This window comes from Artibeus jamaicensis, unplaced genomic scaffold, assembly GCF_021234435.1.
Source record: "Artibeus jamaicensis isolate MK-2021 breed Jamaican fruit bat unplaced genomic scaffold, CSHL_Jam_final contig_687, whole genome shotgun sequence".
NCBI classification, from domain to species: Eukaryota; Metazoa; Chordata; class Mammalia; order Chiroptera; family Phyllostomidae; genus Artibeus; species Artibeus jamaicensis.
The window spans coordinates 851,701-866,071 of NW_026521925.1; the positions used below are offsets into that span (position 1 = coordinate 851,701).

General features: G+C 36.7%; 1 protein-coding gene across 2 annotated transcripts in view; it reads left to right on the plus strand.

The window, feature by feature from the left end:
* The first annotated feature begins 1,118 nt into the window (after window positions 1-1,118).
* Window positions 1,119-14,371, plus strand: part of CSGALNACT2 (chondroitin sulfate N-acetylgalactosaminyltransferase 2) — an 84,057-nt gene continuing 70,804 nt past the window's right edge. The window contains exon 1 of one of the 2 annotated variants that reach the window (XM_053671427.1): window positions 1,119-1,228. The gene's annotated coding sequence lies outside the window, so the exon portion shown is untranslated. The remainder of the gene's footprint in view (window positions 1,229-14,371) is intronic. The other variant, XM_053671426.1, reaches the window with a different exon arrangement.

A 14,371-nucleotide genomic window follows, 5' to 3' on the forward strand; every position in this document is an offset into this window, starting at 1 on the left:
TATTGGACACTTACTATTTGCGAAGTACTGGAAAATGAAAAGACATGGTCCTTACCTTCAGGAGCTCACATACCCATGGAATCTATGACTAGTGAATTCTTTACTCTTAGGCCAGCTTGGGAGAAGTGTTGTTAGGAACAAATCCTATCTTCCCGGAATTCACCTTAGCCTTCTGTTCTTAATACTTAATGAACTTAATAATGACAGTGAGCTTTCACGGCCCACCTCCTACTAGGCAAAACACCAAACATTCAGATACAAAATTGTGTTTATTCCTCACAACAACCTTAGGAGTCACATGCTATTGTTATTGTCCCCACTAGGCAGCCAAGGAAACTGAGGCTTACAGAGCCTAAGCCTAAATAGCCTACCAAGGCAACTTGGTAAGAAAAGCAGAGCAGTGGAAGGCACATCCCAGGGCCATTCTCATCACAGCCCGTCTATCCAGATGCAGGCGGGGTGTTGCTGTCCAGCATCCTCTCGTGCCAGGTCAGCACAGGGCAAAAATGTCCTGGGAATACTCCTGGAATAAGTAGTTGAACAGAGAGCCTTTCTTTTTTCCTTCACTAAATTCATACAACGTGAGATTAAGAAACCATTTCGCAGCATATCTACCTCAACTACCTCATTTTCATGTAAAGAAACTCAGGTCCAGGGAAGTGCAGTGACTACTTAGGCCAGGGCCCCTCGCTGGGGTCTCAAGGCCGTCCAGCTCCCGAGGATGGTCAGACACCTCTGGCAGGCACTCGTCGCTCCTGTCAGGTGCCAGAAAAGGACACCGGGCAGGACAGTCAGCAGTGGGCCTGACCTGAAATTTCTATCTCTGCAGACAATAGCTTGGGCAGATTCGCTTTCCTGCTTCGGGCACTCTGCCTCCACAAATCATTTTTGGATATACACGGACATTCACAACACACACATATTTTTGACGGATAATTGATTAATTAATACTGTAGGTCAGTTATTGAGCTTTGTAAGCCCTGCAGTAGGCCCCGGCAGGGAAGTAAACCGGACCGGGGCAGGCGTAGGCGGGGCTGCGGAGAGTGGGCGGGGCTTCGGGGACTGGCACTGGTGGAGCTCGAATGCGCAGCAGCTGCGGCCCCGTTTCCTCACGCAAGCCGGAAGTGGCGGGTGTGGACGCGGCCCTGGATTCCCCTGGCTGCCGGACTTCTCTTCGCCAGCTAGGAGTAGGGGGTGCGGCCAGGGCGCGGCGCAGCGGGGGAGCGCGGTGAGTACTTGGTCTGGCCCGCCTGCGACTGCAGCGACCCCGGTGTGGCTCGGGGGCTGTGCGTTTCTGTTCCAGTCGGATCACTAGTGGAATTGCCTCACGGAGACGTGTCCGTGTCTGGAAAAGCAGCGGGTTTGCGGTGCAGTATGAATTTTGAGAACGATGCTGCTAGAGATCGTTGGTCTGCTTGTCTATTTTTATTCATTTTTTTAAAAAACAAGTGTTCTCATACAGCAGCCCTGCGTGGCATACGACAGCACCTTTAAAAGATGGACAATTGTGTGGAAATCAGAGGGCCGAGCACACGGAGGGGGCCGCGGGCATTTCAGAGTTCATCTTGAAAATTACACTAGTTTAGAGCAATTTGCTGAGGAATAATTTGTAAACGCACTAGCGATGTTTTCGTTTGTGACAATGCTTTTGGCAGAACGAAAATTTGATTATAAATCAAACTCTTATCCTTCATTGAGAATTATATACCATTCTGGACAGTTAACCATCATTGAAGGCTCTCAAGAGTAGGGTCTTAATTTATGGAAGAATTAATGTGGTCTTTTCATGTTGTATTTAAAATAGTACTTTCGAACTGGGAAGTGAGAAACCAGGTATTTTATGACTAAGAATGTTAAAGTTTACTTTGCGTTATTATTCTATACCATTTGTTTAGATTGTCACGTGACTAAATGTAAAAAGGGATGTTGGTTACCAGTATTTATGGCTCAGAGAATTTTGACGTATATAAGCACAGTTTAAGTTTAAACGAGTTTGAAAATTACACTTTCTTCTTTTTTATAGAGGTATGAAATACATATGAAGTCACTAAGGACATAAATATTCATGTACAGCTCAGTGAAATTTTTAATATATTTATTAACTTGTGTAACCACTAACTAGATGAACTTTATATATATAAATAAAACATTTCTATCATCCCAGGAGTTTCCCTCTGCTGCTTCCAGCTTAGTAATACCCTTGCCTGGTAATCAGTATCTGCATTTCTGTTTTTGTCTATTGGTTTTGTCTATTTTGGCCTTCATGTAAATGGAATTGTGCAGTATGCTCAGCACACTACTGTGAGATTGATTCATCCATGATGTTTCATGTAACAGTAGTTCATTCTTCTTTATTGTTGTGCAATACTCATTTGCATTGATTACTTGACTACTCTTCTGTTAATTGATATTATATTACTGTTTCTAATATCTGTATGTCATATATTTTGAAGAATACTATGAACATTCTTGTAATGTCTTGGTGAACATCTGTATATGTTCCTGTGAGCTATGGAATGGCTGAGTCATAAGATAGGTGGAAAATTATTTTTAACATGAAGCCTTCCTAAATAGAATGCCTTATTTTAACTTCTATAACATTAAAGATTAGTAAAAGGCAAAACTGTTATGATTTCAAGACTTAAGTGATTCATTATCTTATTATTATTTACTCCTTGGATTGCAGTATCTATGATGATTTTCTACCAGACTATCATTACTTCTTTTAAGTGTTTCTTAGGAAAGTCTGTAAAAGCTGGTGATGATATGTCCCTGAAGTCTGTTGTATAACACTTAGGTAAGAGCTATGTTGCTCAAGTTAGTTGTTGTTAGGGGAAATGAAACACCAAAAAGATATGATAAAAAATGGATTGAAGAAACATGGGGTTGCAAATCAAAGAACTTACTGCATTTTTATTGTCATACTACACAAGTATGGGTATAAATATATAAACGAGTTATAGGATTCATTACAAATATGAATTTACTACCAGAGTACCGTGATTTCCAGGGTACTAAGATACTGATACATTTGTAATGGGAACAGATGACAAAATCACTATGCATTTGTGGGAAATCAGAAACTTGTGAGAGAGGCCCCAGACTGAACAAATATGAGAACTTGACTTGAAACAGTGGAGTTAATGTAAGAAACAGAAGAAACTTCAAAATAAATGTTATTTAGTATGCTTAGATTTAGGAGGATATTATGCCTTTTGAACACATACAAGCTGCCCTGAACATAAGCAGTAAGTTATTCAATATTAAATCATAGAAAATTGGAAAAAATAGCCATGACAGGTAGATCAGAAGAGCCATTTTACATCCTATACGAGTTTCAGGAGTTAATAGAAATTGGAAGAGGAGAAATAACCACAGAAAGGACAGAGATCATGAGGGTAGGAATTCCCAGGCAGAGTCTTGGGCAGTGGAACCCAAACAGAAAGATGTATCAGTTATGAGACAAAGTACTAGCAAACATAAATCAGTACTTCCATGTCTGGTTTATTTCTTCATCTGTACAATGGGAATGATCAGAAAAATATCTTTTCAGAGCTTGTGGAAAGATGTGGCACAGATTTAGGAGTTCTGGCTGTTTTAGCAGCCCCTTTCCGCTATTTTCCTCCCCTCACAACTCACAATAGATGCCAGCTTTCTCATTCCTACTTTATGATGGAATGGAACCAAGGTATTGTCAAAGGATTAAAGGAAGAAATCAAGGAAATGTTTCTTGAGTACAAATATTTGAATTTATGAATGGAAAGACATACAGAGAGTCTTAAAAGAATATCGATAGATACACATAGATACATTCTGATGAAATTTTTATAAATATACAAACTCATAAGCTGCCATAGAGAAGCATATGGTTATCTATAAAGGAATGGAAATCAGACTTGCAATTAGACTTCTAATCTGGACATGGAATGTTAAATGACAGTGGGACAGTCATTCAACTAAAATGTGCTCATGGGACTCAGAATCTTATCCATAACTGAACGGGCATTCAAAGTGAAGCAAAATTAAGTCACTTTTATCCATATGCACTAGGAATACTCTAGGATGGGCTATATCAAATTTAAAAAATTAATCCAAGAAAAATAAATGTGGAATTTAAGAAATAGTGATCAAAGAAAATGGTAAAACTTATTTCTCAACTCCAACGTATTTTTAACTACAGCTAAGAAATTTAATGCAATGCAATGCAAAGAAAGCATTTATAAAACAGAGTAGGTATAGTTTTCAAGTCTATAATTAAAAAAAATTTATTTATTGGTTTGAGAGAAAGAGAGGGAGAGAAACATCAGTTTGTTGTTCTGTTTATTTATGCATTCATTGGTTGCTTGCATATCAGAACAACAGGACAATACTCTAACCAATTGAGCTACCTAGCCAGGGCCTAAAGTCTATAATTTGGAACAAACATTCAGTGTGATTTGAAGTTGCTGGGGAAGGCTTATCATGTGCAAGGGAGAAACTATGCATACAGACCAATTACATGTTAGAATAAACTCTTTAAGAAACTATAACCCAGTAGTTCCATTTACAGGGATTTATCCTGTATGAAATAATGTGTGGAAAGTCATGTATATATAAAGTTATTTATGCCGAAATGTGTAATAGTGGCAATAGGTTTAGAAGGATACACAAAACTGGAGAGGGGAAGTGTATCTCTGGGATAGAAAGGAGAGATTGGCCATACCATACAGTGGTATGGCCTTATGTTTAACCTTTTAATCACATGTATGTATTTTAGGGAATTTTAGAAATATAAAAAATTGGGGGGAGTATAAAAATGTAAGGATTTAGAACGTGGGTCACCAAATCTGGCTGGCCACTTATTTTAATATGGCCTGTGACCTAAGAGTGGTTTTTACATTTTTAAGTGCTTGGGAAGAAAAGAAAAGAATACTTTGTGACATGAAAATTATATGAAGTCCAAATTTCAGTGTCCATTGGACCACAGCTGTACTCATTCATTTACACATTGTGTATGGTGCTTTTGTGCTACAAGACAGAGCTGACTGGTTTTGTTGTGTGACTCTTCACCTAAAATGTTTGCTAACCCCTGATTAAAGGACAGAAACAGACCTCTGTATATACAGGAATTTTGCTCATGATAAAGGACATTACCAGTTAGTGCCTGACACATATTAGGTACTTAAAATATCTGTTGAATGAGGTGCTGTCTTCTGGTGATCATATTTTTAATTCTAAATACTTACAAACCATTGATTCATTGACATGTTAAAGAATTCATATATTATTTTTATTACTCATCATTTGCTCAAGAAATAAAAATCTAATTCCCTTCCTCACAATATTTATGCTTAATGATGTTTTAGTTTTATTTTTCTGACAGTGGTCATGTTTTCCAAATAATTTTGTGACTTTGTTTTTGTTGTGTAAAAAGTGAACTGAAAACTACAAATTTAGTTATTATCTTACACGGAAAATTATACAGAAAGTAACTTTAAAATAAGTAGATTGAAATGGGTTATTTGTATTTTGTAGTAGGTTACTCTTACCGCGGAAGTTAGTTTGGCACACTGTCCTGGAAATGATGTATGAAATATGTATTAGTAGTATCATAAAATTATACAATCAGAAGATTAAGTGGAAACTGTCTAAGGTCATATTATGAACTAACTTTAACACTTTTCTGTTGTCTCAAAATCACGAGGCCAATAGAAAGATGTGATAAGACCTTCAGGATAATATGATTCTACCTTTGGGGAGTGGCAGGGGGGTTTAGTTTGTTTTTAAATCCAAACTTGTAGGCAACAACTATTCACACTTGTTTTCTTAATGAACAAAAATGGGGTTTTCTTACACATGCCTGTTTGGCACTACTGCTAAAACTATATCTGATTTGTTTTCATTTTTTTAAACAACTTCATCGAAGTATAATTAGCATACAATGAACTATACATTTTTAAGTATATAATTTGATAATTTGAACATATGGATGCATCTGTGCATACACATGCACAAAAAATGATGGACATTATCAATAACTATCAAAAGCTTCTTTGTGCTCTTTTTTCCCCTTCTTTTCTTTGTGCCTTTTTATTATTCCTTCTTGGTATATCATCTCTTATGCCCTATTTCCTCCTCACTTCCTCCTTCACCCTCCCCCCAATCCCAGGCAACCACTGACTCAATCTGCTTTCTGTCACAAGTTACCTTACATTTTCTAGAATTTTATATAAATGGGGTTCATACAGTATGTACTTGTTTGTTGTCTAGCTTCTATCAGAGTAATTATTGAGGTTCACCCATGTTGAAACATGTATCAGTAGTTACTCCTTTTTACTGCTGAACAGTGTTCCAATGTATGGCTGTACCAGTTTGTTTATCCATTCACATATTGATGGACATTTGAGTTGTTTTTAGTTTTTGGTGGTTATATATAAAACTGCTCTGAACATCTGTGTAGGGTCTTTGTGTGTATATATGCTTTCATTTCTTTTGCATAAATATCTAAGAATTGAATGGCTTGATTATATGGTAGGTTTATGTTAACCTTGTTAAGAAACTGTGAAAAATCTTACATTCCTGCCAGAAGTTTATGAACGTTCTAGTTCCTCTACATTGCTACCAACACATCAGTCTTTAATTTTAGCCATTCTAAAATTAGCCATTCTGTTTAGTGGTATCTCATTGTGGTTTGAATTTGCATTTTCCTCATGACTAACAATGTTGAGCATTTTTTTCATGTGCTTCACAGATGTATTCAAATCTTCTACCAGTTTTTAAATGAGTTGTCTTTGTTTTGTTATAATTGTATTTTGATAGTTTTTAAAATATATTCTCAATGCAAATCCTTTATGAGATATATGCTTTGCACATATTTACTACAGGTCTGTGACTTGTCTTTTCATAATTTTTTTGAATTACACTTGACATTCAGTATTATATTAGTTTCAGGTGTACAGCATACTGATTATACATTTTTGTAACTTATTGGATTCATTGGATTGTTTTTTTTGGTGTTAAGTTATATGAGTTAATTTATAAATTTTGAATATTAACCCCTTATTGGATATATTATTTGCGAATATCTTCTCCCATTCAGTAGGTTGTTTTTTTGTTTTGTTGATGGTTCCCACTGCTGTTTAAAAAAAAAGGACTTTTATTTTGCCAAATTCATTAATTAGTTTGAGCAGTTTTTGGGTAGAGTCTATAGGATTTTCCATGTACACTATCATGTCATCTGCAAACAGTGACAGTTTTGTTTCCTCCTTTCCTATTTGGATGCCTTTTATTTCCTTTTCCTGCCTGTTCATAGCAGCACAATTTACAATAGCCAAGAGTTGGAAGCAACCTAGGTGCCCATCATTAAACGAATGGATCAAAAAATTGTGGTACATATACACAATGGAATTCTATGCAGCAGAGAGAAAGAAGGAGCTACTACCTTTTGCAACAACATGGATGGAACTGGAAAGCATTATGCTGAGTGAAATAGGCCAGGCATTGAAGGACAAATACCATATGATCTCACCTTTGACAGGAAGCTAAAGAATAAAACAAACAAGCAAACAGAATAAAAACAAAGACACTGAAATAGAGAACAAGTGGGCAGCGACCAGAGGGGAGAGGGAAGGGAACTTAAGGGGAAAAAGAGGGAGGGATTTTGAGGAGCAAGTATGAAAGACACAGAGATGAGGACTGGGGGGGGAAGGGGGAATGGGAGGGAGGGGGGAGACAGGGCGGGGGGGTGGGGTGGGATGGGAGAAATAGATGAAAAAAAAATGTACTTGAAAAGTAACTAAATAAAATTTAATATTAAAAAAAATTATTCAAAGATATAGTCAAAATTGTAATAAAAAACAAAAAGTAAAATGTTATTGCTACTTTAAAAAAAAAGGACTTTTAGTTTGATGTAGTCCCATTTCTTGATTTTTTGTATTATTTCCCTTGACTGAGCAGATATATCTAAAAAATATATATATATATACACACACACATATGTGGATATGTATGTATATGTGTGTATATATGTGTATGTGTATATGTATATACATACACACACATATCTATATCAGCACTGCCAAAAAGTTTGCTATCTATGTTTCCTTTTGAGAGTTTTATGGTTTTTGGTTCTCATATTAAAGTCTTTACTCCATATTCAGTTTATTGTTGTATATAGTGTCAGAAAGTTGTCTATGTAGTTTTTTTGTGTGTGTGTGGATATTTGTTCAGTTATCCCAGTACCATTTATTCAAGATACTGTCCTTACCCCATTTGTGTATTCTAGCCTATTTTATCATAAAGTAATTGACCATATAGCCATGGGTTTATTTCTGGGCTTTACTCTGTTGCATTGATCTATAATGTCTGTTTTTATGCCAGTATCATGCAGTTTTCATTACTATAGCCTTCTAGTATAGTTTGATATACTCAAGATTGCTGTGGCTATTTGAGGATTTTTGTGGTTTCATATAAATTTTAGATTATTCTAGTTTCATGAAAAATTTCATTGGTATTTTTATAGGGATTGCATTGAATACTATAGATTGCTTTGGGTAACATGGACATTTTAACAATATTAATTCTTTCTACCATCAGCACAGTATATTCTTCTTGCTGTATAAAAATGCAGCCAATTTTTGAATATTAATTTTGCATTTGTTACTTTACTGAATTTATCAGTTCTAATAGTTTTTAGGGGCATAGAATCTTTAGGGTTCTCTGTATGTAGTGTCATGTCATCTGAAAGTAATGACAGTTTTACTTCTTCCTTTCCTACTTGAATACTTTTTACTTCTTTTTTGTGTCTAATTGCTGTGACTACGACTTCAAATTGTTTGTGAGCTTAAGAAAACATTTTCTGTTTTTTTCTCATTGAGTATGATGTTAGCTGTGGCTTTGTTGTATATAGCCTTTATTTATTTTTATTATTTTACTTATTTTTAGAGAGAGGGCAAGGAAGGGAGAAAGAGAGTGAGAGAAACATTAATGTATGGCTGCCTTTTATGTGGCCCCCACTGGGGACCTGGCTTGCCACCCAGGCTTGTGCCCTGACTAGGAATTGAACTGGTGACTCTTTGGTTTGCAACCCACATTTAATCCACTGAGCTACATCAGCCAGTCATACATGGCCTTCATTATGCTGAGATATGTTCCCTATATTCTCACTTTGCTGAGAATTTTTATCACAAATGGATGCTGGATTTTCTTTCTGCTGCATAGAATTCCATTGTGTATATGTACCATAATTTTTTGATCCATTCATTTACTAATGGGCACCTAGGTTGCTTCTAGCTCTTGGCGATTGTAAATTGTGCTGCTGTGAACATTGGGGTGCATAGGTTCTTTTTTGAATTGGTGTTTTAGGGTTCTTAGGATATAATCCCAGCAGTGGAATTGTTGGATCAAAAGACAGGCCCATTTTTAGTTTTTTTAGAAAATTCCATACTGTTTTCCACAGTGGTTGTACCAGTCTGCAATCCCACCAACAATGGATTAGGGTCCCGTATTCTCCATAACCTGTCCAACACTTGTTGTTTGTTGCTTTGTTTATGATGGCCATTCTGACCAGTGTAAAGTGGTATCTCATTGTGGTTTTAATTTGCATCTCTCTGATAGCTAGTGATATTGAGCATCTTTTCATGTGTCCCTGGATCTTCTGTATGTCCTCCTTGGAGAAATGTCTGTTCAAGTCCTTTTCCCACTTTTTAATTGGGTTGCTTGTCTTCTTAGAGTGGAGTCGTGTAAGTTCTTTGTATATTTTGGAGATTAAACCCTTTTCTGAGGTATCATTGGCAAATATGTTTTCCCATACAGTTGGATCTCTTTTTATTTTAATACTGTTTTCTTTAGCCGTGCAAAAGCTTTTTATTTTGATGATATCCTATTTGTTTATTCTTTCTTTTATGTCCTTGGAGCTCATACCCTTTGCAACAGCATGGACAGAACTGGAAGGTATTATGCTGAGTGAAATAAGCCAGGCGATGAAAGACAAATACCATATGATCTCACCTTTAACAGGAAGCTAAACAACAAAACAAACAAACAAACAAAATAAAAACAAAGACACCGAAATAGAGAACAAGGGGACAGTGACCAGAGGGGAGAGAGGAGGGAATTTCAGGGGAAAAAGGGGAAGGATTTACAGGAACTAGTATAAAGGACACATGGACAACTAAGGGGGGTGGAAATGGGAGGGAGATGGGGAGCACTCTGCGGGTGGGCTGGGATGGGAGTAAAACACAGAAAAATGTACTTGAACAATAATTAAATAAATTTAAAAAATAAAATAAACAAAAAATAAATGGATGCTGGATTTTGTCACATGCTTTTTCTACATCTGTTGATATGATCATGTGGTTTTTAATCCATTTTGTTTATGTGTTATATCATGATAATTGATTGTGGCCATTGAACCAACCTTGCATCCCAGGAATAAATCCTACTTGATCAATTATGTATGATCTTTTTAATGTATTCCTGAATTAGTTTGCTAATATTTTGTTAATGATTTTTTATTGGCATATATTTTTTAATTTTTGTAATGACTTTGTCTGGCTTTGAAATAGGATAATGTGGATAAATAGGATAATGAGGACAGTACGATAAGCTTGGGAGCCTTCCCTCCTTTGGAATTTTATGGAATACTTTGAGAAGGACTTTTATGGAATACTTTGAGAAGGACAGTGTTAATTCTTCTTTGTTTGCTAAAATCAACCACAAAGTCCTTCCAGTCCAGGACTTTTGTTTGCTGGGAGTTTTTTGAATACTACCTCAACTTTGTTGGTTGTAGTAAAGTCTGTTCAGATTTTTTGTTTCTTCTTGATTCACCCTCGGAAGATTATATGTTTCTAGGAATTTATCCCTTTCTTTCAGAATGTTCAGTTATTTGGCATATAATTGTTTGTAGTCTTTTTAGTAAACCTTTGTTTCTGTGGAATCTATTGTCATTTCTCTTTTGTTTTTTATTTTATTTGGGTTCTCTCTTTTTTCTTGATGAGTCTACTTTAAGTTTTATCAATTTTCAACAAACCAGCTTTTTGTTTCATTGATCTTTTGTATTGCTTTTATAAACATTTATTTCATTTATTTCCATTCTGATCATTTTTTACTTTCTTCTCTCACTTTGGGCTCTGTCTTTGTTCTTTTTCTAGTTCCTTTAGGGATAAGGTTAGTTTTTTTTTTTTTTTTTAGATGTTTCTTGAGGCAGGCTTGTTTTGCTTTGAATCTTCTACCTCTGAAAACTGCTTTTGTTGTGTACCATAGATTTTAGGTCATTCTGTATTGATTTTCATTTTTCTCAAGGTATCTTTTGATTTCTTCCTTGATCTCATTGTTTACCTATTTATTGCATAGTAATAGCGTGTTTTTTAGCCTCCGTGTATGTGATTTTCATTTTTTTTCTTGTAATTGATTTCTGGCTTTATACCATTGTGGTTGGAGAAGATGCTTGATATGATTTTAATCTTTTAAAAATTTGTCGGACTTGTTTGGTGGACTAACGTGTTCAGTCTGGGAAAATGTTCAGTGTACACATGAAGAGAATGTATATTCTGTTCCTTGGGATGAAATGCTGTAAAAACATCAATCTGATCTAATGTATAACTTAAGACCTCTGTTTTCTTCTTAATATTCTGTCTAGAAGATCTATTCATTGAGGTTAATGGTATGTTGAAGTGCCCTAATATGACTGTGTTGATCTCTCCCTTTATGTCCATCAGCGTTTGCTTTGTATATTTAGGTGCTCATATGCATAAATATTTATAAGGGTTATAGCTCTTGTTCGATTGATCCCTTTATCATTATGAAATGTTCTTTATCTTTTTAAAGTCTATTTTGTCTGATATAGGTATTGCTACCTTAGTTTTTCTGTTTTTCATTTCCATTAACATGAAATATCTTTTTTCATCCCTTTGAATTCTATCTGTGTGTGTGTCTTTCAATCTGAAGTGGGTCTTATGTAGACAATTTTCTTAACTATTCAGCTATTCCATGTCTTTTGATTGGAACATTTAACTAATTTACATTTAAAGTGATTATTGATACCTATGTGGTTATTGCTACTTTATTATTCATATTTATGTTTTTATTCTTTTGTTCTTAACTAAGTTTCTTTAACATTTATTGTAATATTGGTTTAGTGGTGATGAAGTACTTCAGCTTTTTCTTTTCTGGAAAGGTCTTTATCTCTCAATTTTAAATTATAGCCTTGCTTGGTAGAGTAGTCTTGGTTGTAGGTCTTTGCTTTTCAGCACTTCAAATATTTCCTGCCATTCCCTTCTGGCTTAAATGTTTAGTTGAGAAATTACCTGACAGTCTTATGGGTGCTCCCTTATAAGCCACTAACTGGTTTTCTTTTGCTATTTTTAAGATTTTTTTCTTTATCTTTAACCTTTGCCATTTTAATTATTATGAGTTTTGGTGTGGCCTCTTTAGGTTCTTCTTCTCTGTGTTTCTGCTCTTTTCAGACCCTGTGTCAGTTTCCTTCACCAGCTTGATTAAGGTTTTAATCTTTATTTCTTCAAATAAATTTTCCATACCTTGCTCTCTTTCTCTTCTTCTGGTACCTCTGTGTTGCAAATGTTATTACAGTTGATGTTGCCCCAAAGTCCTCTAAACATATCCTCATTTTTAAATTCTTTTCTTTCTTACTTTTTTTTTCCCTGTTCGGATTGGATATTTTCTGATACCTTGTCTGCCAAATCACTGATTCAATCCTCTGCTTTATCTAATCTGCTGTTGATTTTATCCAGTGTATTCATTTCAGTCATTATATTCTTCATTCTGGCTGGTTCTTTTTTAGTTCCCGTCTCTTTGTTGAAGTTGTCACCAAAATCATCTATTCTTCCTCTAAATTCACTGAGCATTCTTATAACCATTTTATATTGTTTATAAGTATTTTGAACTCTGCATCTAGTAAACTGCTTGTCTCTTACTTTGTTTAGTTGTATTTCTGAAGGTTTTTTTCTGTTTTTTCATTTGAGACGTGTGTCTTTGTCTCTTCATTTGGGCTGCTTCACTGTGTTTGTTTCTGTTTATTATGTAGGTCTGCTATGTCTCCCAGTCTTGGTAGAAGGGCGTTATGTAGTTTGTATCTTGAGGCCCAGTGATGCAGTCTTTTCTGGTCACCTGAGCCAGGTGATTCATGAGTGTCTCTTGTGGTTCTTGTGTGTGCTCTCCTGTTGTAGTTGAGCCTTGATTGGTGTGACATGTAAATGGGTGGGATTGATCCTCAGGCTGATTGGTTGTGAGGACTGTATATGAGTACAGTGGCTGAGCTGTTGTGCGGGGCTGACATTATGTAGCAGGATTTGCTTTAGGGGGGCTCTGGTAACTGCCATTTCCGCCCTTTGGGTGTGTTCCTTGTGGAGCTAATTGGGTGGTGCTTTGGTGTGGTCCGAAGCTGGCCACTGGGTGTGTTTGTTCTGAGGCTCCAGTGCAGGCCATGGTCAGCAGCTGCCTATGCCCTTCCTAGGGCCACTTGGTATGAGCTACAAAGTGATCGGTAGATGTTTGTAAGTACCTGAGAGAGTCTAAGCTGCTAAATGAGGCTGGCTGCCACTAAAGCTAGGCTTGGGGCTATTGAGCAAGGCATGGGGTGGGGCATGTTGAACCCAGATTCTGACTTGTTTGGGATTTGTGAACATCTGAGAGATTTCACCAATGTCTGAAGCATGAGCGGCAACAAGATATTTATATGGGAAAGCTGTTCAAAGTGGATGGGTCTGCATGTTGAATGGGGTGAGGTCTCAGGGAATCACCAGGTTGGGGCAAACAGTGTTACCAGGTTGATGAAGACTTAGATATGGCACTGACCTGTACCTGCAGTCTTGGTGGGGGGGCATGCTCAACAAAGGAATAATGGTGTCTGCCAGCACTTCTGTCTTAAAGAAACCTGCCCCTCCAACCCCAACCCCTAGAGAGACAATTCACTTCCTCTCTGTTTGTCCTGGCTCTTTTCAAACTGCTGTCACTGTGATGGAGCTGAGAGCAAATGAGTCTATCAGCAAGTAAGTCTGCGTGTCGCCTCCGTAAGAGGAATGCCTAGATTCTAGAAGCCCTGTGTCTCATTCATCCACAATCCCTACTTGTTTTCATAACCAGAAGTAATGGGGATTTCTTTTCCCATCACTGGAAGCCTGGGCTGTGGAGCCCGATAGGGGCTGGGACCCCTTGCTCATCAGAGGGGACCTCTCCAGCCAACATATCCCTACGGATTTTTCACTGCCACACATGGGCATGGAACTAGCCCATTCAGTGTTTCCACCCCTCCTAATCTCAACAGGCTTCTTGTTTATGTCCTTAGTTATAGGATATCTGTTCAGCTACAGTTCAGGTATTTCTCAATGATGGTTGTTCTATAGTTTAGCTGTAATTTTGATATGGTCATGGGAAG